Consider the following 24,574-nt stretch of genomic DNA (forward strand, 5'->3'; position numbering starts at 1 on the left):
AGTTTATTTTTTGAACCTCAATTTTAAAAGTACATACATGTAAGATTTTAAAAAATCAATAAAAACGGATTTTTAAGATAGCAATATGTGTTATAAGAATTCAGGCCTGGGAATAGTTCGTAGAGGAAGATGGACTTGAAGGTAGGTCTTGAGGATAGGGAGAAGGAGTAGGGAAATTATTTGATAAGAGGAGAATCTAAACATTGAAAATTCCAAGACCTGTTTTAAGGAAGGCAAGGTCAGTTTGATAGAAGATTGGAAAGGTGAATAATTTGAAAAGTTTAGGTTAAAGTCAGATTTTTGAGAGCCTTGCATACCAAGATTGGGATGGAAGAGCCATTCATTCTGTTGAAGGGTTATAAGCAAGTGGTGAATGTGCTATACTTAGCACATTCTAAGTATAGTGGTGATACCCTATACCTCACTAAAATATTGAACATTGAATGTCCAAGCTTTTAATTGCTTGAATACATTAAGCAATTTATTGGCACATTTAAAAAAACAGGAAAAAAAGTCAGTTTTTATTTTACTGTTTCACATACAACTTGTGTAGCTACAATCAAATTATATTACGATAATGTTAAAATAGAAACAAATTATCAGTACTGTGGAGAAATGTAATGGTGGAAACTTAAGAACAGTAAATAAAATACATGCCCTTAAAGATCTATATATAATTTCTGTGTTGAACTTGAAATTTAGCTGTTAGCTTCCTGGAAGCTGTTACAGAAAAAGAGTTAACTAATTTCATGATTAGAAAGGAACAAGGATTTTAATTTGCTTAAAGCAAAGTTTTACTGCCAATAAGTTCTAAGGGAGATTTCTCTCTTGGGGTTTTAGATCACAATGTCCTCAATAATATTTCTTCAAAAGTTTAGGAGCAGATTTCATAGGTTGTTGCTTTTAGCATCCTTTAAAAATAGCAAGCACATAATATTAAACTATAGCTTAATAAGGAACATTCTATATCAGCACCTTAACCTATTTTCAATTTTTGCTGAATAGAATAGTAAAATTCTAGGACTCCAGAGTTACGATCAAAATATTAATAAAATTAAGAAGTTTAAACAAGTACCAAAATACCAAAGAATTATGCCCATGACATTTATAAATATCTAATCTTAATTATATACCTGAACAGTTTTAATGTTTAGCTGCATTGGTGGAGGATTCACATGCTGAGAGAAAACAAAACTTAAGATGGAATGGATTACTGTTGAAGTATGTTTTTAATTTCATATTCTGCCCTTGTGAAAAAATTATAATATGCTTCTAATGGTTTATTTTATTTTATAAATTATTAGTTGTAAATTATTTAATTTAATGGAGGGTCACCATCTTTTTAAATGACTTACTATTCAAATTTTGAATTTAGACACTGAGAATGTATTGGGTATTCTAAAAACCCCAGAGTGCAATGGCCTAAGGTAGTGAGATGTAGGAAGCAAGAAAAGTCTTTACCAAGGAAAGAACAAAGGAATTCTGATGCAGAATATTTTTAGTGTTGGTACTTTAAGCAGAGAGGAGTAGGTAGTAGAATGAAGGGGCAGATGAGAGGTGGTAATGAGTAGGTAGGGTGATTGGTAAGGTCGAGGAATATGACAGGGAGAGAAGACTACTGTTTTCTGCCTCCATCCTTGTTTGGTCTCTTCTGCCATGTAACCTGTATTCCTCAGAACTACTCTCCTTCCTCTGCCCCTGGAAGCTGCAGCCCACATAGGCTTTCTGAGGTAGAACAACTCTAATGATTATGTGTAGCTTCCATTTTCATTATTACTCAACTTTATTTTAAAGTATTACTAATACTTTATGATATACATATTCATAAAGCATTCCATAAAAATGTCTCCTTCCTCTCAGTTCACGTTGAACTTTACGGTAATTATAGCACTTACTTTATTCAGTCTTCTATTGTTAGTTTCGCATGTCTGACATGCCCATTAGATAATAAGCTGTTTGAGAGGAATAAGGATATTTTTACTCACTTTTGTGTGTCTCACAGAGCGTAATACATAATAGACATTCAGTAAATGTTTGATGTTATTTTTGAGAACATCTAAACATTTAATAAATGCTTGATATAATATTTGAAAGAAATATAAACAAAAGACTTCTAATATTCTCTTTTTAGAATAATGTAGAAATTTTAGCTTTTAAAGTTTCCAAAGCAAAGCATAGTTTAGATGTATAGAGGAGATCCCTTTGGAAATAAGATGTATTCAGTTTTAGTTCCATTTATACAATAATTCATTTTCTGTATTATTTTCTTCTTTTATCGCTTTGTATTTGAAGTGACTTATCCATGTAGTTACGATGCTCTTAGCAAACTTTGTAAATGTTTTTAAGTGCAGATAGAAAATATTTCTCATGCACTCTTTTTCAGCTATCTTTATTTTTTACCACTGAAAACTATATTTAATTGGTTTCATAAAATTCATTTGACACCTTGATGAGATTTTGCTCTGATATCAAAGTGGTAAAGCAATCTTATATAATGTTTAATATTCCTTATTTGCAAATTACTGCCCTGTATTAACCCATTTCAAAAGTTAGAATGATACATAAGAACAGACATGGTTATTTTCACTTTTTAAAGGAACCATTTATCTTTCTTTACCATGTTAATTAAATTAGTGTTCACCTTCTGCTACCTTGTCCTTGAAGGGAACAATTTAATTGTGCCACAAAAGATTTGTCCCACATCCTATTTTATGTAGACTAAATATGCATGCTAAGAATTTTAATAACATCAAAATAATAGGGTTTAAATTAGAAAGACTAAGGTCATTAAAAAGATATCTGCAAGTGATTTTTTTAAAAATGTAAAGCCTCATTCATATGTATCTATAAGCCTTAGAGAAAATGAAACTTTATGTTCTTTCTGTTATTATGTACCAACTTGCATATATTAAACTAGACTAAAAAATGATATTGTATAACAGGAATACCCATAGAGAGAAATTACAATGTTGTGTATAACCTTGAACCTTGATGGACGGCTTTTTAAAGTAATGGGAAATAGATTCAGTACAAGCAAAAATCAGTTATAATTTCATGTGTGTCTGTTAGTAATAAAGGATCTTCATGTTTACACCACAGACTTCCATGTGTGTTGTACCACTAAGTATATTTCCTAATAGTGGCCTCTAGGAGGTATGATGTTCCCAACACTTTCTACTAATGCTGTGTTCTCTATAATGCATAAATCTATATCCTTTTTTGATCCTGAATCACTTAAGTTGGAGAACATAAGAATCTTAATGTTCAAAATCTTGGACTGTGAAGTAGTCAGTAGAGTTTTCTGAGTCTTCTTTAGAAATAACTTTTAAAAGATTCCTTTCTATTGCAGTTTTGCATGTGGGGTTTCTGGAAGGTCATCAGTGTTCATTTGAAATAAATAGGTCAAAATTTTCTAGGATTCCCATAGGTTTTTTTTTTTTTTTTTTTTTTGAGACAGAGTCTCACTTTTGTTGCCCAGGCTAGAGTGAGTGCCGTGGCGTCAGCCTAGCTCACAGCAACCTCAAACTCCTGGGCTCAAGCGATCCTCCTGCCTCAGCCTCCCAAGTAGCTGGGACTACAGGCATGTGCCACCATGCCTGGCTGATTTTTTTGTATATATATTTTTAGTTGGTCAATTAATTTCTTTCTATTTTTAGTAGAGACGGGGTCTCGCTCAGGATGGTTTCGAACTCCCAACCTCGAGCAATCCGCCCGCCTCGGCCTCCCAGAGTGCTAGGATTACAGGCGTGAGCCACCGCGCCCAGCCTGGATTCCCATAGGTTTTAAGCATTTTTCTGTCTCTTCAGTTAGCATTCAACAAACACATATTTAGTTGCCTATTATATAGTAGAAACTATATTAGATACAGTGATGACTATGACAGTCTTTGTGCCAAAAGAAATTAGAGTCTGGTTGGGAAGACAGATGAGTAAATAAGAATTATGACTGAGATGATAAGCCCCATTCTAGAGGAATTTTATAGTATTTTAGAGGACATAGAAGGACTTGTTACCTTGACAGTTTAGGAAAAGCTTCCAAGAGGAGTTTGGTGGTAGGCTGAGTTGTGAAGAATGACAAGTATGTTGGTAAAGGGCTTGACGGAACATAATGTCTCCGGCAAAGGAGCCGCATCTGATGTTGGGGTGAAAAATTCTGTAGCACATTTGAGCATTCTATTTCATGTACCTAAAGTAGAAAACATATTAGTAGTCAGGAGAAGAGTGGAGAGGAGGTGTGGTAGGCAAAATAATGGCCCCCCAAATATATGTCTACATACTAACCCACAGAACTTTGTTATATTACATAGCAAAATGGATTTTGATGATGTGATTATGTTAAAGGTCTTGGAATGGGGAGATCATACTGGATTGTCCAAGTGTGCCCATTGTGTGCACAAATATCCTTACAAGGGAAAGAGTGAGGTAGGAGAGCCAGAGTCAGACAAAGAGATGTAACTATACAAATATTCATGTGGCCAAGATCCAAGTAATGAAGGCAGCCCCTAGAACAGGAGTCCTCAAACTTTTTAAACAGGGGGCCAATTCACTGTCCCTCAGACCGTTGGAGGGCTGGACTATAGTTAAAAAAAAAAAAAAACTATGAACAAATTCCTATGCACACTGCACATATCTTATTTTGAAGTAAAAAAACAAACGAGCAAAAACACCCGCATGTGGGCTGCGGGCCGTAGTTTGAGGATGCCTGCTCTAGAAGCTGGAAAAAGGAAGAAATGGATCCTCTGTGAAGTCTCCAAAAGGAACAGTGCTCTGCTGACACCTTGATTTTAGCCCAAGGAGACTCATTTTAGACTTCTGTCCTCCAGAATTATAAGATAATAAATTTGTACTGCTTTCTGTTTACTAAATTAGTGATAATTTATTATAGTATCAATAGAAAACTAATACAGGAAGTGAGGTTGGAGAAGATAAAAGGTGCCAAGTAATAAATATTTCCTGCTAAAGTTTTGATCTTTGTTTTGAGGCAATAGTAAGCATTGAATGGTATTATCCTGGGAAGAGTCATGATCATATTTGTATTATATAGTGATAATTATGGCTTCATTGTGGAAACTAGTTAGTGAGTTGTAAACAGGTGAGAAATGGAAGTAGCAATGAGATGTACAAAGGTAGATTTGGGATGTAGAGAATGATTGGGTATTTGTGGGAGTGTTGATTATTGGGTAAGATTGAGAATCACTAGCTTAGTTGTCTATTATAGTCAGCAAGACTTGGCAAAGAATGTGGTGGGTGAGAGGTTTTAAGGATTACTTTTAGATTTATAATTGAATTAGTTAGGTGATGATGGTATAGACTGAGATCTAGTAGGAAACCAGGTTAAGGAGGAAATTTGGGGGCATGCTGAGTTTGAAGTATATGTGACATTTCCGAATACATGTGTCTATCCATCTGTAGGCAGATGGATATACATATCTGGAATTTAAGAGCAATCTCAAGGCTACAGATAAATTCTTGGGAGTCACCAACATGTAGAGAAAATGCCTGAAAGTTTGGAGTAGATGAAAAAATAAATAGTATGTGAAGAGGGCCTTTCACATAGTAGGGATGGAGAAAGAAGAGACTTCAATGGACTCTCTAGCTTATTCCTTCCTCTTCACTCTTGTTGCTACCATATTTATTATAGGCTTTTATCGCTCTAAACCTGTATTGATGGCTATTAATTTGCCTCTCTTCAGGGTCTTTTTCCCCCTCTTGTCATTATATTTATTCTTCTGAAATAACATTTTATCATATCAGGTTTCTATTTTAAAAACCTATGATAGTTCTTTTGCTTTTGTGAATCAGTGCAGGCTTCTTAGTCTAGTCAAGATGTTCTATGATGTGATAGTAGTCCACCTGCCCAGTTTAGCCCCTCTTCCTTGCCTGTGTTTTTTCCCTTTCCTCTAGCCATCCTATTAAAATGCATATACAGTTGACCCTTAAACAATATGAGGGTAAGGGACACCTATTCCCTGTGCAGTCAAAAATGTATGTGTAACTTTTCCCTCCCCCAAAACTTAACTACTAATAGCCTACTGTTGACTGAAAGCCTTACCAATAACATAAATAGTATATTAACACATATTTTTTATGCTATATGTATTATATACTATATTCTTACAATAAAGTAAACTGGAGAAAAGAAAATTATGAGTGAGAGAGAAAATACGTTTACAGTACTATACTGTATTTATCAATACTGTAAGTTTATCTCATCTGTTTATAAGATGAATCATCAGTCTGAAATAGCAGGCAACTGCAGCTGCAGACCTCAATCTATGGTACATACTGAGCAATTCAGCTTTTTATTGTAATGTCATGACTTTTCTCTGCTTCTTGGGAGGACTTCTGCAACACTTGTAGCACTTTGTATGGGTCACATGTTGTTATTCAGGGTTTACAATACTGCATTACACATGATGAAAAATATACAAGAACTGCAAAATATCACTTTTTACTATGGTGCATAATTTACTGTAGAGACAAACTGCTCACACAGAGACAATTAGTGTTATGTGGTGTTTTAAGTGGATACTCAACAATACTTGAGTTTACTGCAATAGCAACGGGAGGTGGCTGTGAAAGTATTACAGTAGTGCAGTATGTACTATCGTTAATTTTATGCAGTTGTGATTTAATACTGCATCATTGCATTTGTTTACATTTCTCTTGGCTGCAAATGACACCATGTACAGTATGTGCGTGATTTCTGATAAATTTTAACTTTTTATAAATGAAAGATGGTCTTCCTAATAAATTATCTAACAGAAGAAAATAAACTATCTAACAAAAAGAAAGAGAAATAAACTCACAGCACACAATTGCCCCTTTGGGAAGGAAACTCACAACACAACTGCCCTTTGTTTTGTTTAGTTAAAACACCTGTGGTGTAACTCATTATCTCTAAGAGTGTTGTTTTCTAAACCTTGAAGAGCCCTAAGCAGACAGTGGGGGTATGAGTGCCCCACTTCAATTCTCACAAGTACCAGATTCCAAGGACTCAAATAAAGTCAGCCTCACAGAGAAAAAATAAAGAGCATCTGCAACTGCTTTGCTGCTGTTTCTGTTATCAGTCTGCTGAACCAGAGAGAAAAAAAAGCCATTTTTACCCTTTAAAACTCTGAGCAACTTTCCTCAGCAGCCTGGCACTACCCTTTCTTTACCTTTTCTTCAGTGCCCTGGCCCCTCCCTCTCTCTCTCTCTCTTAGGAAAATAAATACACATTTACTTCTGTATACCCTAGTCATTGTGTGAGAAATCTTTCTTCAGCCTGTGCTGTTAACTTCTTGTGAGTCCCTACCCTGACGATAATACATTTGTTATATATGTATTAATATATGCTAGTATCCACATATATATTATGCATTCGTGACATACCCAGCTTTTTCTTAATTTTTTCATTATGTCTAGGCTCTGTGGTTCATCTCTGAGTTTTTTCAAATTGTTGCAAATCTCTAAAAAATTTTCCAGTGTATTTATTGAAAAAAATCTCCATATATGTAGACCCATGCAGTTCAAACCCATGTTATTCAAGAGTCAACTATATAAGAATAGAGACCCTCAAACTCAGCATCAGAAGCACGACCTTCTTATGTTGATTTGCTCTTCTGTTTCCCACTGGCAGTTTCTCGCCCTTTGTCTTTGTTAACACTATCCATTCTAGCATGTAAGCTACAGAAAATATTTGGAACATTAATATACTCTCCATTTCCCCCTCATTCTTCCCATTTAATGAGTCATAAATTCCTATAACTTATACCTGATAAATGCCTTTCCAATTTGTTGTCTGCTTTACATCATGGCTGCTGCTACTTTATCCAAGGTCTTCCTTTATGTGGGTCAGAGACTTGTGAAGAGTCTCCTGGTTTCCATGCTTGCCTTGGCCTTATTGCCAGTGTTTAGATGTTTGAAACATCTAAGATAAGCATATCAGAGCTCAAAATTCTCTAATGAATCTACATTTCTTATTGATCAGATTGAAACAGTCCAACATACAAGGACCCTTTGTGATCTATCTTCTCTCGGCTTTTCTACTCGTTTCTCCTACCAGCCTTTCGTATGTCTGAAGTCAGCGTTTACCAAAATCCCTTTTGCTTCTCAGAATGTGGCCTGCTATTTCATATCTTTCTATTTTTATAATGCTGCTCTCTTTCCCTAGAGTGTATTTTGAGCATCAGTTTCTGTTTAAAGTCTTTCTTAACCCATCAGTTCAAATTAGGTCCTCCTTTCCCTATGCTTGCATAGCATTCTTCACAAGCACGATTATATCACATGTTTTATAGTATGGACATTATTTTATTTTTATATACTTCTAGTTATGAATCTGTGAACTCAGCACTATATTAATTCATCTTTGCCTTCCTTAAGCCTGTTTTAATGGTGGCACACATAGTGAAGAAACAATGTCTATAGGTTTAGACAAATAGGTGGCACACAATTCAATTATTGAAAATATTCAATAAATGTAGGTTGAAAGAACATTTTCAAGAACATAGGATGATATATAATCACATATGCAGCTGTATACAACAAGTCCAAAAAACCTAGGCATTGATAGGAATATTGTAATGAATAAAACAGAAGTGATAATGTGGTCCTTATTGAATGGCTAGAATAGCACCAACATCTTAGTCTGTGATTCTAGTGGCCATCTTCAAGAAAGAGTTAATGAAACTAAAAACTCAGATTAGGGAAAAATTATTGTGATTACTAATTTGGGAATGTTACATAACTAACAATAGTTAAGGAAACAATTATTGTTTAATGATTCAGTGATTTCTTGTGTGTCATCCCTTCAGGGTTTATTTGTATTATTCCCAACTATCATAGATCTTGTGAATTAAAATATTTTCTTAGATATTTGGAGAAGCTCAAATCATTGTTTTAATTGATGGCAATTTGCATTTTCTTTAGTACCCTTAGAAACCCTAGTTTGGGGTTGTAGACAATTAAAGCAATGTTTTTCCCAGTGAGGTCTTTCCAGTTTATTTCTTGGATCTGAGTAGGCAGGAATGGCTGCACAGGCTGATTCAGCTTGATACCTTTTCTACCAATTGTAACTTCTCTGGATTATTTGTTTCTCCTGTGAGACATTATGCAATATACTTAATCTCTCTCTTTGAGACTCAATTTCCTTTTCTGTACCTACTTCACAGTGTTATTGGAAAGGCAAGGTAGTAAAAGCATTTTGTAAACTTTCGAGTACTTAAAAAGTGCCACTTATCACATAGTATACAATAAAATTATGGCAAATTGTTTGGAAAGTATGTTATCCATTAAGCTTGGGAAGCTTAAAAAATAAAGATATTTGTATAATAGGTCATCTTTTTCATAATAGCACAAAATTCCTTAATATCCACTAGGTTCCTGTTACAAAAATGTGTTTGACCCAGATCTATTAAACAGATATGCTTGCAATCTAGGACAAAAGAAGGTGGAGACACGATATCATTCTGTGGATTGTAGATTGAACTAATGAGTTACACTGAATTCATTCTAAAAATAGAAAATAAATTATGTATATTTTGATAATGGGCTCTTATTTTAAAAACCTTGAGAATAAGTAGAGAAGAATATGGTAGTCAAAATCATTAAAATGGGAAAGTGGAACAATAACTGCAAAATGAAGAAATTAGAAAGTCAGTGTTTGTGATAGATTGTGCAACATATGTATGGTACATTTAAGTATTAAGTCCAAGGGTTCAAGAAATGCTATACAGTATTTGGGCTTTGAATAAAGAAAAAGACATAATTTTTTAAAAAATTTAAAATGTAATTCATATAAAAATATCCATTTGCTGTCTAAGTTAGTCGTTAATTGTGGCATAAAATAATTCTAATCCTGGTCATATGGGATATAATACAATAGTAGTTTTCTCTATTACTGGTGAAAAGTAATTCATTTTATAAGCCAATTTTGCTACATTGACTAAGTGGCCATAAAAAGCATTATCTCCTGTTTTGATAGACTCTTGTGATTGTTCTGATTCCTCTATCTACCAGAAAGTTTTCAAGCCAAAATAGCACTTACACCATTTCTCCAATGCCATTTCACCTTTAATATATAGAAATGTAAAACTTCATCCTGAATTTCCATGTCAGGGACTAATATATTTGAAATTTTTTTGAAATTGGCTGGTTATTCAGGTCTTTTGGCAAGATCCTGGGAGACATTTAGAAGTCATAGTGAAGAAACAATGTCTATAGGTTTAGACAAATAAAAAAAGTGAGTTTTCAAACACCCTGCAGAAGACTGAACATATTTATTATTGTCACTTGATTACATAGTCCTCAAGTGATCATTGAATATCCTCTATGGGTCTAGCATGATCAGTGAATAATGGGAAGAAGCAAAACAACAACAAAAAAAGACAGGTGAACTCTAGCCTCAGTTGTTTGGTTGGACAGACATGACATGCAACCTAATAATTAAGATTTCATGCTATTTGATAATAAAAACTGAAAAAAAATGTTTGTTAAAAAGGCAAAAGAATGTTGTGGTGGGTTTTTTAGTGAAGATTTACCAAAAGGGATTTGGGTCATTTGATGTAAATGCATAGAATAGCATACAGGCACCTCAGAGAGATTGCAGTTTCAGTTCCAGACAACTACAGTAAAGTGAGTATCACAATAAATTGAATATAACAATAAAATGAGTCACATAACTTTTTTGTTTTTTCCAGTGCATATAAAAGTTATGTTTACACTATTCAGTAGTCTGTTAAGTGTGCAATAGCATTATGTTTTTAAAAAATGATTCTCTAATTATGCATATAAACCTACAGATCTCTGACTAACCCCTGAGATGTGCATATTTGGGACAGACTCAAACTAGCACAGCCAGCCCTTACAGAACACAACTGAGATGTGAACACAGCCAAGAGAAAGTAAGGCAGTACTTGGGGTCCGAACATAAATGAGTTAAACGCCTGTTTAAACAAATCACCAACATTCCCCAGAGGATTATATACATAGGTTTCAGAGGCTAAACAACATAACATTCTATAATGTACAGAATACAATCAATAACTACCCCCAAAATGTAACCAGTTCTTAGGGGAGAAGACAATCTACAAACTCCAGTGGTAAAGTGACTTGGAGTTTAAAATATGAGAAAAAGATTTTAAAGCAGCTGGTGTAACTATACTCCATGAGGTAAAAGAAAATCTATTTGAAAGGAATGAGAAAATATGGAAGTAGAAATTAATGAAATAGGATACAAGCAAGAAGAAATTGAACCTATGAAAATGAACAGAATAGAAACATTAGACTTGAAATATTAAAAAAAAAATTTATTCCTACAAAATGCTAACAATCATCTGCACCTTCAGTAAGTTGTAATCTTATTGTTGGTGGAGGGTCTTGCCTTGATGCTGATGGCTGCTGACTGATCAGGGTCAGTTGCTGAAGGTCGGGGTGGCTGTGGCAATTTTTTAAAGTAAGACAACAATGAAGTTTACCACATTAATTGACTTTTCCTTTCAGGAAAGATTTTTCTGTCCATGCGATGCTATTCAACAGCATTTTACCCACGGAACTTCTTTCAAAATTGGAGTTAATCCTCTCAAACTTTGCTACTTACCAACTAAGTTTATGTAATATTTCAAATCCTTTGTTCTCATTTTAACAATGTTGACAGCATCTTCACCAGTAGTACATTCTATCTCCAGAAACCAGTTTCTTTGCCCATCTATGAGAGGCAACTCCTGATCTGTTTAAGTTTTATCATGAAAAACTGATTGCAGCAATTTAGTCATAACCACAGGCTCCACTTCTAATTCTAGTTCTCATGCTGTTTCTACCACATCTGTAATTATTTCTGCCACTCAAGTCTTGAACTCCTCAAAGTCATCCACGAAGGTTGGAATTAACTTCTCCCAAACTCCAGTTAATGTTGATATTTTATTTGTTTGTTTGTTTATTCATTTATAATATTTATGTCAGAGTGAATTTTTCCTGTTTTAAGTAATTTTCTGCAATGTTGTAAGCAGCAGCTGTGACTAATAAATTGAAAACAATAATATTATAAAAGATAATCCAGTTACTAAGATGTCTGTTGAAATCTAGTGAAGTGTGTGTGTGTGTGTGTGTATATATATATTTTAGATTTAAAATGTTGATATTTTAAACTCGTCTTATGAATCACAGATGTTCTTAATGGCTTTTACAGTGATAAATACTTTCCAGAAGGTTTTCAATTTACTTTATCCAGATCTATCAGAGGATTCACTATCAATGTCAGCTACAGTCTTACAAAATTTGTTTCTTAAATAATAATACTTGAAAGTCAAAATTACTCCTTGATTGACGTGCTGCAGTCACCTCCTTTGTGATTGCTTTCTGATTGCCTCTGAAGAAAGGAAATCTGGATTTGGATTTTGAAAAATTATGTCTGGTTGAGTGAATGCTATTTGAAGGTACCATACAATGGGGTATGCCCTCTCAATTTTGGGAATTCTGACAGAATTTCCGTTTATTTTGGGTTGGATAAGCCATCAACCGGTAGGTTTCAAAAGTGGGAACTAACCTAACTATTTTGATTTGGCACTTCCAGGACTTATTAGGTGAAACTACATTTCGTTTGTTTGTAACCTCTTGCATTTCTCTCTATATTGAGTGTTTACCTGTATTGGTGTGTGGCATGTAAATGGAATCTGTTAAGCTCTCTGTCTCTATTATCTTTTCTGACTACTTGGAATTTGCTATTGATATTTTTATAGACATAGTCCAAGGTCTAGGTCTAGGAGGTTGAAATACACCTCCATTGGTGGTTCTTCTTGCAGTAGTTTCTAAGGTCTGAGAGGTTAAAAGACACCTCCTCAGGTCTGAGAGATTAGAGGACATCTCTGTCCTAAGGTCTAAAGTCTAGGAGATTGAAAGACAGCTCCATCCATGGAGAAATGGCTGAGAAATGGGGAAGCCTGTTGTTGGAAAGGGAAAGAGAGAAATGGAAACATAATGTATACAGATTTATGTGGAACTTCAGAGGATCTCATAGGTAGAATTCTGTTATAAAAGCTATTGAAACTTTGTATGTGTGCATATGTGTTTAGATGGGTTTCATGTATGTACATAGTGTTGTATGTTATGTTTATGTGGTACCCAAATTGGCTTACCAATAAAAAGAACTCTCAGAATGAAAAGAAAAAAAGAATAGCTCGTCATTTTTTTTTTTTAGTTCATAATTGAAGCTTGGTAATTTATTCTTAGTTTACTTCTAATTGTTTAATATTTGTAGTATTTAAACATAGAAAAAAAGATCTATAATATTTATTGGATGATTGAGTTTTATATATCTTGCTACATTCCAATAAAGGATTTGGAGACACTTGCAAAGATATGTTAAATAAAATAGGCTAAAATGAGGGGATGATAAATCCGAAAGAAAGGAAAAAAGCACATATACGTATTTAATGAGGATATAATTATATACTTTTATTATATAGGGTAAAAATTACATAAAAATATTTACCAGTGGTTCATCTAAAATGGATATGCGTTAAGCACTGTGGCTCATGTCCTTAATCCCAGCACTTTGGGAGGCCAAGGTGGAAGGATTGCTTGAGGCCAAGAGTTCAAGACCAGCCTGGGTAACAGAGCGATATCCTGTCTCTATAAAAAAATTAAAATAAAATAAAAAAATTAGCCAGGCATGATGATGCATCCCTGCAGCCCTAGCTACTTAGGAGGCTACGGCAGGAGGCTAACTTGAGCCCAGGAGTTCAAGGTTATAGTGAGCTATGATTACACCACTGTACTCCAGCCTGGGCAACATAGTGAGACCTTATCTAAAATAAATGAAAGGAAAGGAAAAGTAAAATAAAGTAAAAATAAAATAATAGATATAGGTCAGAAATTCAGTTCTTTCTGGAGTGGCTTGGGGCAGCAGGAAGTAGGATTTATTGGTGGGTCTGAGTAGTAAGGAAGAGCCAGCACAGTGAAAGCCCACATTAGCACAGGTCCCACCGCTTGTCCAGGGGGTTACAGTTGGGGATGTATTTGACCCCAGAGCCATCTAGGATGAGCTGCTTCTCAAATACATCTATGTTAAACTTGGTAAAGCCCTACTTCTCTGAGATGTGGATCTTCTGTGGCAAGGAAGCTTGAATTTAACTCTACATAGAGCCTCAGTCACATGTTCCTTGTTCTGCAGTTTGGTGGGGATTGATAGAATGGCTTGCCTAATGGCCATGGTGCCCTGAGGCTTTCCAAAAGTACCCTGCCTACCTCTGTGGAGCCTAGATTGGAGACAATGCAATGTCTGAGACATGAAAGTACATTGGAAATGGCTAACTCCAAGGCCCCGTAGATCAAGCCATACAAGCAACAGGCTGCATACACTACCAAGGAGTTTGCAACCGTTGCACACCTGGCCCCTATGAGGAAAGAAGCATGGTCAGCTAAATTGAATGTGAGCAGAAATTCAGTTCTGAGTGAATAAAGCATAAAAGTGAAAAATAAAGGAAATTGCTCAGGAGAACAGCTATGCTTAGTTCTGAGATTGGAGAAAACGCTTTTGTTAAGTCTCTATTCAGAAGACCAGGCTTTATTCAATACATATTTATATGTAATATAAATCATTGTTGTAAGTGCTTTACTTAATTTTCATTAAAGTTCTGTGAGGTGGGTATTACTGTATTATTTTTTCCAATTTTATAGATGAGGAAACTGAGGCACAGAGAAATTAAGTAATTTGTTCAAGACTGCATAGCTATTAAGTGACAGAGCTTGGATTCCAATCCAGACTATTTGACTTCAGTATTTGTTCTTAAACACTATGCTGTGCTGTGCTGTTTCTCTAAGTGGTACAGAAAGGGACAGTGCCTATAATTCTATCTTTGTAGTAACTTTCTTGAGTTTTATTTGGCTGTTTCTTCCTACAACCATCAGTGATGCTAATTAAGGTCCAATGAAATTAAGTTAATTTGGAAAATATAAGTACTTTTGCACCATCAGTTACAGATTTCCCTATGATTCACCTCCTAGACCAGTGGTTTTGAAAGAGGAGGCCCTGGACAAGTAGAGTCAGCATCTCCTGGGAACTTGTTAGGAATGCACGTTTTCTGGCCCCACTCCAGACCTACAGAATCAGAAACTCTGGAACTGAGGCCTAGTATGAGAACTGGTAATATAAACTAATTTAGATGGAAAGAAAAAAGATACCCAGAACTTATAAGTTCTCTTCATTACCTTATCTCTGTCATTTAGACTGGGAGAGTATGATAGGAATTTGGAGTAAAAGTGTATACATTCTACCTTTGGAAATACGAGGAAAGAAATTGCAATTATCAGGCAATAGACTGGTAATTATTTGAGGTATAAGCAGTGACCTCTTTAAACTTTAAGCATCTTCAAGCATCCTAATGATGAAGAATCAGTGAAGCAGAAATGTCTATTTTATGGCTTTTTGGAGAAATTGATGTGCCAAAATTGATTTTTGCAGTCTCATACAGTCCAAAAGAAAGACACCTAAAATGATACTCTGCGTGAACACTATTTTTTAGTATTCCCCTTATGAACTGTGCATTCACTGTAGTGGTTCTGAGGAGGTGGATTCTAAAACAGAAAATGGTAAAGTTCATCTATTGAAGAATTATAATTTTTAAGCCTATGTTTATTCTGCCATAATTTAGATTGATCAAGAAAGCTAAACTGTGAAGATTTTTTCTTCAGATAAATGTCCCTGACTCTTAGGCAATGTCAAATATCCTGCTACACACTTTAACTTTCTTTCTCAACATTTTCCAATTTTTGTAATTCTGTATTTACTAGTGTGAGCCTCTTTAAGCCTCATTTCCACATCCATAAAATGGTGATTATCTTACCTCATTGCCCCTATTTTCTTAAATGAGATAAAGTGTGCATAGAACATATGTTAGTTGTTTCTTTAGTTATTTGTTTACTACTGCTACTAATATACTAATACCACTACATGGTAAGCTCCCTGATAGCAAGGATGGTATATATTTTGTGCCATTGTGTTCCTTAGTACTTAGTAAGTCTTTAATAAATATTTGTTGAATGAGTGAATTAATGTATTGAATGATTCTAATCTTGATGAGATGTTATGGCAATATGGAAGTATGTACAGGGAGAGGAACAATTTTAGAGATAATTAAAATCACATCTAGCATTTCTGGAGAAGTAGTTACTAGCACAATATTACAAAATCGATAGCATCTCTTAGCAAGATTTATACTTAGACAATGGTATAATACTTTTTCCCAGTCCTCTTTCCCGCTTCCTCAGAACTCCTAATCTCTTACTTTACAGTCTGTTGCCTTAAAATGCCTTGGTCTTTTGATCTAAACCAAGTTGAAATCTAATCATATCTTAAAATGGAGTTGATTTTTGGCAGAAATCTGGACAGCTGATTCATAGTATTCTTCTAGGTATGAAATATATGTAAAGTAATATATTAACTTTTGTCATTTTATGACAGTGCAATTTTTTACATGCAGTCATCCTTACCAGTTTCATCAACACATTAAGCAGATGAGTGGTGTTTCTAAGTCACATGGAATTCCTAAGTTGAGAACGGAGGAAACACTGGAGTTACTCATGTGGAGTCTGTGTGATACACTCAGTATCATATCAGTAAATACAGTATTGCACGTCAGTAAAATTTGACTATTGGCACTTTAGAATTTTAATGGCAGAATCAAGGTTACAGAGGAGCAAGAGACAAATAGTGGTTTAAAAAGCTCCTGCTTTAAAGTGTTTCTGGGTCATCTAAAATGTGTTACCCAGATTCTTCTTCCAAAATAGGGTGGAATCATGATACAACTTACAAAACCTACTCAAAGCAAGCTAATATACTTGCTTCATATACTTGCACTGATGCATTCATTTCCCTTTTCCTCCTCTTCTCTCCCTTCCCCTTCACTTTCTTCCCGTTTTCTCCCCTCCTTCTCTGCCATCTTGATGTTTTCTATGCAATCAGCAAATATTTATTTAGCACCTACTGTGCACCTGGTGCTGGCAGTGCAGTAAACCAAGACAGACATGGTGCCTACTCTTCTCGAAATATATGCTCCTACAATTTTGTAAAAATATTCTCTCAAACCAACTAGTCCTACTAGTACTTTTCTGTCCTTTCCTTGGCTTGCTTTACTTTCTGAATACTTTTCTAAAAGTGAAAGATCTTTAAAAGGCTTCTTAAAATCCAGTATCTTACCTTTCTTATTTCTTAAACTTCTCTTTCTGGGGAGTTAAGGTTAATGAAGGCAAAGATCTTGAGGAATATGGAAAAAGAAACTGAGAATATGCTCACCAGATTTACAGAAACTATGTAATTACATAAATTAATAATGACTTAGAAAATAGAAATATATAAATTGGACACAATGTCCTGCTAAATCCAGGTAATTATATGTACAATTTTAAGCATCCTTAAAGACTAAAACTAGGCCGGGCGCTGTGGCTCACGCCTGTAATCCTAGCTCTTGGGAGGCCGAGGCGGGCGGATTGCTCAAGGTCAGGAGTTCAAAACCAGCCTGAGCAAGAGCGAGACCCCGTCTCTACTATAAATAGAAAGAAATTAATTGGCCAACTGATATATATATAAAAAAAAAATTAGCCGGGCATAGTGGCGCATGCCTGTAGTCCCAGCTACTCGGGAGGCTGAGGCAGAAGGATCACTCGAGCCCAGGAGTTTGAGGTTGCTGTGAGCTAGGCTGACGCCACGGCACTCACTCTAGCCTGGACAACAAAGCGAGACTCTGTCTCAAAAAAAAAAAAAAAAGACTAAAACTAAAAGATATAAAACCTGAATGGAAAAGTAACTAATCATATTTCGAAATACTATAGAATAAAACTATCTGGTAGTTGAAGTTGTTTGGGTACTAAGACATTGTGTTAGTCCATTTTGTGTTGCTATAAAGGAATACCTGAGACTGGGTAATTTATAAAGAAAAGAGATTTATTTAGCTCATGGTTCTGAAGACTGTACAGAAAAAATTGAGCCAGCATCTGTTTCTGGTGAGGGTTTCAGGATGCTTCCAATCAAGGCTGAAGGCAAAAGGGGAGCAGAAGAGTCACGTGGTGAGAGAAGGAGGAAGAGGGAGAGGAGGTGGTGCCAGGCTTTATAAAACACCCAGCTTTCTGAGTGAACTAATAAAGTGAAAACTCATTCATTAACCCAGAGAGGGCACCAAGCCGGTCATGAAGGATCTGCCCCCATGACCCACACACCTCCCACTTGTTCTTAATTTCTAACACTGGAGAACAAATTTCAACATAAGATTTTGAGAGGCTAAACATCCAAACCATATCAGACATATGCTGGAGAATGAGTAAATGCCAGAGAGTAAAACTAAAACTAAAACTGAAAAATATAAAATCTGAATGGAAAAGTAACTAATCATATTTGGAAATACTATAGAATAAAACTATCTGGTGGTTGAAATTGTTTGGGTACTAAGACAGTTATTTCTGTATATTCTACATAATTAGATTTCATGGAGTATCATGCTCATGTCTTCACGACACTTAAAAATATACAAATGTGACAAATTATTCATCTGAAAGTATGTGAGGAAACTATGATAAAGAATATATCAAAAATCAATTGGAAGGTGAATTGTCTTTCAGTCAATGGACGTGATATAAACTGGTAGATGTTTGGTAAAGTAAGTAGTTTAGACACTGCATCTCACAGTATTGTGCATTGAAATTAATTAGAATTACATGTAGAAATCAAGTCATAATAAGGAATAAAATATAATTTAATACTTATAAACTTTTAGAGATAGATGGGACTTTCAAAGGTTAGAAAATATACAGAAAATAAAAAATGATAATGTTGGCAATTTTAGTATCTAATAATATACTAATCTTAACTGTTAAAAGAAAAAAGTCCTGGATAATAAGACAAACCACAAGTTATCTTAGTGCTTATCATAAAAATAACTCATTAAAAAATGAGGAGAATCATACTAAAAATCCAAGACTTAAATGGACATAGGACATGGACTGACATGTCACAAGAGAAGTGACTACAGTTGTTTAAACAAATAAGTGTAGAATGTGCCAGTTTAATATACATATTTGAAAATAAAGCTATGAACAGATTTCATTCTTTAAAAGTTTTTAGCAAAATTTTAAAAATCAAATCACAACAGGCTGACATCTTGGTAAGATAAAACCTTTAATCTCTTAATCTCACTACCAGGAATCAATCCTAAGGAAATAATCTTCCAATGGAAAAAAACTGGATGCCCAAAGTTATTCATCATGTTATTTATAATAAGGATAAATCAGAACTAGTGGTTATGAAAAAAGGATTATGGGAGTGTATGAAGGGTGGATGATGTTAGTCCATTGTTCTTTGTGGTTTCCTTAATATAGAGCAACAAACATTACCAAACTCCATTCTGCAATAATATTTAGGTTCAGTGGCTTTATGTTACAAATAAGTAAATGAAAATAAATTCTAAACCAATATTTTATCTGTGAATTCAATGTAATGTTGGTATTTATGAGCTTACTGAATACTTTTAAAAAATCTTAGGTCATAGCTAGTCATGGTGGCTCATGCCTATAGTCCTAGCTACTTGGTATGAGGCTGAGGTATGAGGATTGCTTGATCTCAGGAGATGAAGATTGCACTGAGCTATGATCATACCACTGCACTCTAGGCCTGGGCAAGAGAGTGAGACTCTGTCTCAAAAAAAAAAAAGAAAGAAAAGAAAAAAATTAACTCATTTAGCATATTCCTTTCTTTCTGGCTGTGAGATATCCATATTTCCACTTTTGTTTTTAAAGATGAAGTTAACTAATATATGTGTATTTTTCTTTGATCACGCTAGGATTTTTTTATATATTTTTATATCTTATATATGACTATTTCTCTTACATTGCATCTTGATTAGTATAAGCTTTGAAAAATGCCCAAGAATACAATTATGTAAATATAGTTGTTATTTTAGTAGTATTTCCATTATAAAAATTGCATGTGGAGTAAGCGTGACAATACATAACTATTTAATATGAAGGAATTTAATATGGCATAGCTAGTCATTTAATACATTTTTATTGATTTGAAGCAGATCATTTTTACTCCATGGACCAGTTTTTAAGTTATTTGTAAGCATTGTCCTTGTAATCATTCTAAGATCAAGAAGTATGTCATAATATTTTTTGTGTCCCTGTAGTGCTTAGTACTTACTATGGACTCAATAAAATTTTAAAGCATTGGTTAAGTGATTTGGACCATGTCACAGATGCAATCCATTATTTTTTCTATCACAGACATACAAAAGTAAGCAGCTTCTTAACATTAGCTTTTGTCAGTAAAAGCCAAAGAATACTTTTTAAAATTAGCTTCATAATTGAAATAAAAAATTGGTTAAACTGAAAGCAAGCTAATACTTATATGATTCCTTTAGTGGGAATATTATCAACTCAGGTAATACTAAAAGGAAAACATAATTTTGCTAACTATTTTAGCTGGTGGTTCTTATGGATAAATATTATAGTCAAGCTATAATATTTGCATACATTGATGTATGCATGTGTGTATGTGTATGTACATTCCATCCTAACTGCCCACTTAATACGTTTCAAAAAACCACAAATCTAAAGGTAAGAATATTTGAATAAAAATTACAGGTAAAGAGAGAATGAAGGAAATTGATGAAAGGATAATAGAAAGCATTGTAACACTGTATAAATATTTTAGAAGTATTAATAGAACTGGCATTTTTGGTAGTTGAAAGAGATGAAATGGGTCATGGTCTCAAAAGAGAGACACAGAAAATGCATTTTTATAAGGCTAGGAATAAGAGAGAAAATGAAGAGAGTAATTTTACAGTGAAATAGAGAGCTGAGTCATCTTCATTAGCATCTCTAAAATGAAGCTTAAAAGAAATCAAGCAATATAGAGATTCTCTACCCAAGTATATTAAAGAAATGAAATGTGTTTCTAGACTAACACCCATGATTTTTCACAGTGATACTGCTAAAATACTCTATTGAATATTCAGTATTCTACTCTTAGCATTAAAATATGTACATAACTTATGCAGCACGAAATAAGGCTTTGTTAAAAATTAGAATGATTATGTAGTTCCACATTGTGCCTAGGAGTTTGATATAAATATTTAATATTTATATGTATTTGTATATATACACACAGACACACATATGCAGACATATATCTTATGCAATGGTAGTCTTATTTGTAATGACAGTGAGAAGAAAATTATTAATACAATATATAGGAGAAAATCTCAACATTGAAATTAAATACCAAGGTTGACATAGCACGCCCATCTCATTTTTTATAAGTATATAACACTTATACACGTGGGGGTGTGTATTTCAACCAACTTCTACCTTATCACTAAAGCCGTTGATTGGATTATTACATAGTTTAATTACTCTAGTTATTAGTAAGGCAAAGGAAAAAAAAGTATAGGCATATTTTATAATCTTGAGTGACTGCAAACAGTGAGCTATAATGATCCCTCCAAAACAGACAAAGTTTTTAAACTCAAATTATATATCCATGTAACAAAATTGTACCTGTACCCCCTAAATATTCACTGGGTGCTAGTCAGGTGGGAGGAGGGTGGTGGGTGTGGGTAAACTCACAACTGATGGATGGGATGCAAACTGTATGGGGGAAGAGTAAGCTTATAGCCCTGACTTGGGCAAGGCAAAGGAATTATATGTAACCAAAATGTCTTAACCCCCATAATATTCTGAAATTAAAAAATAATAATAATTTAAAAAGTAAAATTCAAATTACAAAAAATTATTGATTTTGTCATCTATATGTAGGGCTTTAAAATGTACTGAAAAGATAGTGTGTTAAAAAAAAAGAAGCTTTTCAAATAGATAGACCAACTTTGATTTCTTATTTTTTAAGCGTTAGACATGTATTTCAGGATTGCCATTAAAACCACATTTGTGCAAAATTTATAATTCCAAACACAGAAACATTTTTCCTATACTTCAAGATTTCCTTCTTTATTTATTTTTATTCATTCATTCATTTATTCTGAAAGTTTTTAAGTGCTAATTTTTTTTTAGCACTTGCTATTTTATTTAGGAAAATTTTTCTCTAAGCAATTTCAAAGCCCTCAAGGTATAACTTAGTCACAGAAATATATTAAATCATTCCAAAGCTTTCCCTTTCTTTGCCTGCATAATTCTAGTTTCTTTTCTTCTTCATATATTTCAAATTCAAGATGAGGTTGTTCTTTTGATATTAAATACTTGAGTGAAATATATTGTCCCCAGATCCAACCCTATCTGTCTTTATAAGGAAAGCTTAATGTCAAACTTGAGACAGTTTTGAAGGTGAATGAAAGGACAGGAGCTTTGAGCTTGATATTTGACATTTAAATACTATTTTGTGCCTTGCCCAGTGTGGGAATGCTTCATGAATATTAAGCAATAATGATGATAAATAAAATGAATAATATAAATTGAGCTGAAGATATAACCCAAAACAGTCTAACAGAGCTGTGACAGTTATCAAAATTCACAAGGAATAAAAGTTATAAAAATAGAAGGTAACAAAGAATAAGTGACCTTTTCCAGCAATGTATTTCTTCTCAGGATTCCCCTTTGGGTCAAAGTCAGGAGACAATAAAGGAACAATAGCTGGGAAACTCACACTTGCTATGAGTTTTATATAAGTTTTGCGTCTCCTCCTTAACTTGCCTGACTTTGTTGTTTTCTACCTAGGTTTATTAAGGTATATATAATTGACAATGTAAAGTATATGTAATTTACAATGTAAAACATGATTTGATACATGTATACATTTGTGAAATGATTAACTCAAGCTAACATATCCATCATCTTACATACTTTGTTTTGTGGTGAGAACATTTACAATCTACTCTCTTAGGAATTTTCAAGTATGTGATACATTATTATTATATTCACAGCCCTGTACAATATATCTCTGGAACTATTTATCCTAACTAAAACTTTGTACCCTTTGACCACATCTTGCCAGCTTCTCACTACACCTCCCACCCAGCACTTGGTTCTGGTAACCAGAAAACATTCTCTGCTTTATCTTTCCTTGAACTTTTATGCTAGTACTATACTATGTTATTTGTGCTAGCCATAAACAACATTTGTTTGCATGTTTAGCATTTTTGGATATTTAAAATTTTTTGTAAACATTTACTATTCTGCAACTTGTTATTTGTACTCAACACTTTTAAAAATTATATTTACCTATATTGATAAATATAGCTCTGGGTCATTAATTTGTATTAATTTTAATTTTTAAATCCATTTTTAAAATGTATGTATATATGCCAATTCATACATTTTCATTTTAATGGATATTTTGGTTTTTGTTTGTCTTGTTTTTAATTTTCACTAAAACAGGACATACAGAATATCCTTGGCCGGGTGCTTATAATCCTCGCACTCTGGGAGGCTGAGGTGGGAGGATTGTTTGAGCTCAGGAGTTTGAGACCAGTCTGAGCAAGAGCGAGACTCTGTCTCTACTAAAAATAGAAAAATTAGCAGGTGTGTTGGTGCATGCCTATAGTCCCAGCTACTTGGGAGACTGAGGCAGCAGGATCACTTGAGCCCAGGAGGAGGTTACAGTGAACTATGAATATGCCACTGCACTGTACTGAGGGTGGCAGAGGGAGACTGTCTCATAAAAAAAAAAATCCTTGTGTAGATGTAAGATATGTGTGAGAGTTTCTTTTATCATATATACCTCCTGAAAGTAGAGCGGCAAGGAGAAAAGGTCTGCCCATCTTTAATTTTGTTAGGTATTGCTGAGTTGCTTTCCAATTTGTTTGTACTGATCTATATTCCTATCAATGAGCAAAAGAGTTTCCATTTCTCCACATCTTTACCATATTTATTATTTTTGCCATTCTGATAGATATGATTTCAATTATATTACTAAATTAAATTATATTTCCTGATTACTAGAGAGATTGAACATCTTTTCCTATACATATTGGCTCCTCTGTTTTCTACTTCTGTGAATTACTAGATGTATTTGCTGTTTCAAGCTAGCATCATGGATCTATTTTTAGTCCTTTTACTAAGTAGGAGGAAAACCCTTTACTATACCTGTCTAATTCTACCCATACAGCACACAGAAGTACAGCTGGTTTGCAGAATTAACTCTTGGCATCTCTCTTCTTTGAAGGTACTTATTTTGTTTCTGAGTCCAGCATGGTTTTTTTGTTTTTTTCTCTTTATATTTTGTCTGCCATTGCTGTGTATTTGGGGCAGGGGTAGTCTTTTTAAGCATGAATTCACTTTTTAATCTTCACCTTTCATTTTCATAAAGATGATAAATAAATTATGTATAAGTTGATTTAAGGCTTTATCTAAATTGACTTGGGATAAAAACACAAACATAAATAAGATCAAGCAATTTGTGTTAAAATTTAAAACTTGTGTTTATCAAAAAGTATCACAAACACAATTTTAAAATTATTTGCCACCAGATATGGCAGACATTAATTTATTTAATATATATAGTGCATTTATTCTAAGAAAAGCAAACTCATTCTCTAGTAGAAAAATAGGCAAAGAAAAAGAACTATTCATGAAAGAAAAACAAATGGATAGAAAACATG

At 34.0% G+C, this 24,574-nt stretch overlaps 1 protein-coding gene and 1 pseudogene across 5 annotated transcripts in view; one reads left to right on the top strand and one right to left on the bottom strand.

Annotated features, from left to right (window-relative positions):
• FER (FER tyrosine kinase) overlaps window positions 1-24,574 on the top strand; it is a 382,557-nt gene that overhangs the window by 183,909 nt on the left and 174,074 nt on the right. The window lies entirely within an intron of this gene.
• LOC142874205 (uncharacterized) lies at window positions 14,283-14,410 on the bottom strand (annotated as a pseudogene).

Source organism: Microcebus murinus, chromosome 11 (assembly GCF_040939455.1).
Source record: "Microcebus murinus isolate Inina chromosome 11, M.murinus_Inina_mat1.0, whole genome shotgun sequence".
NCBI lineage: Eukaryota > Metazoa > Chordata > Mammalia > Primates > Cheirogaleidae > Microcebus > Microcebus murinus.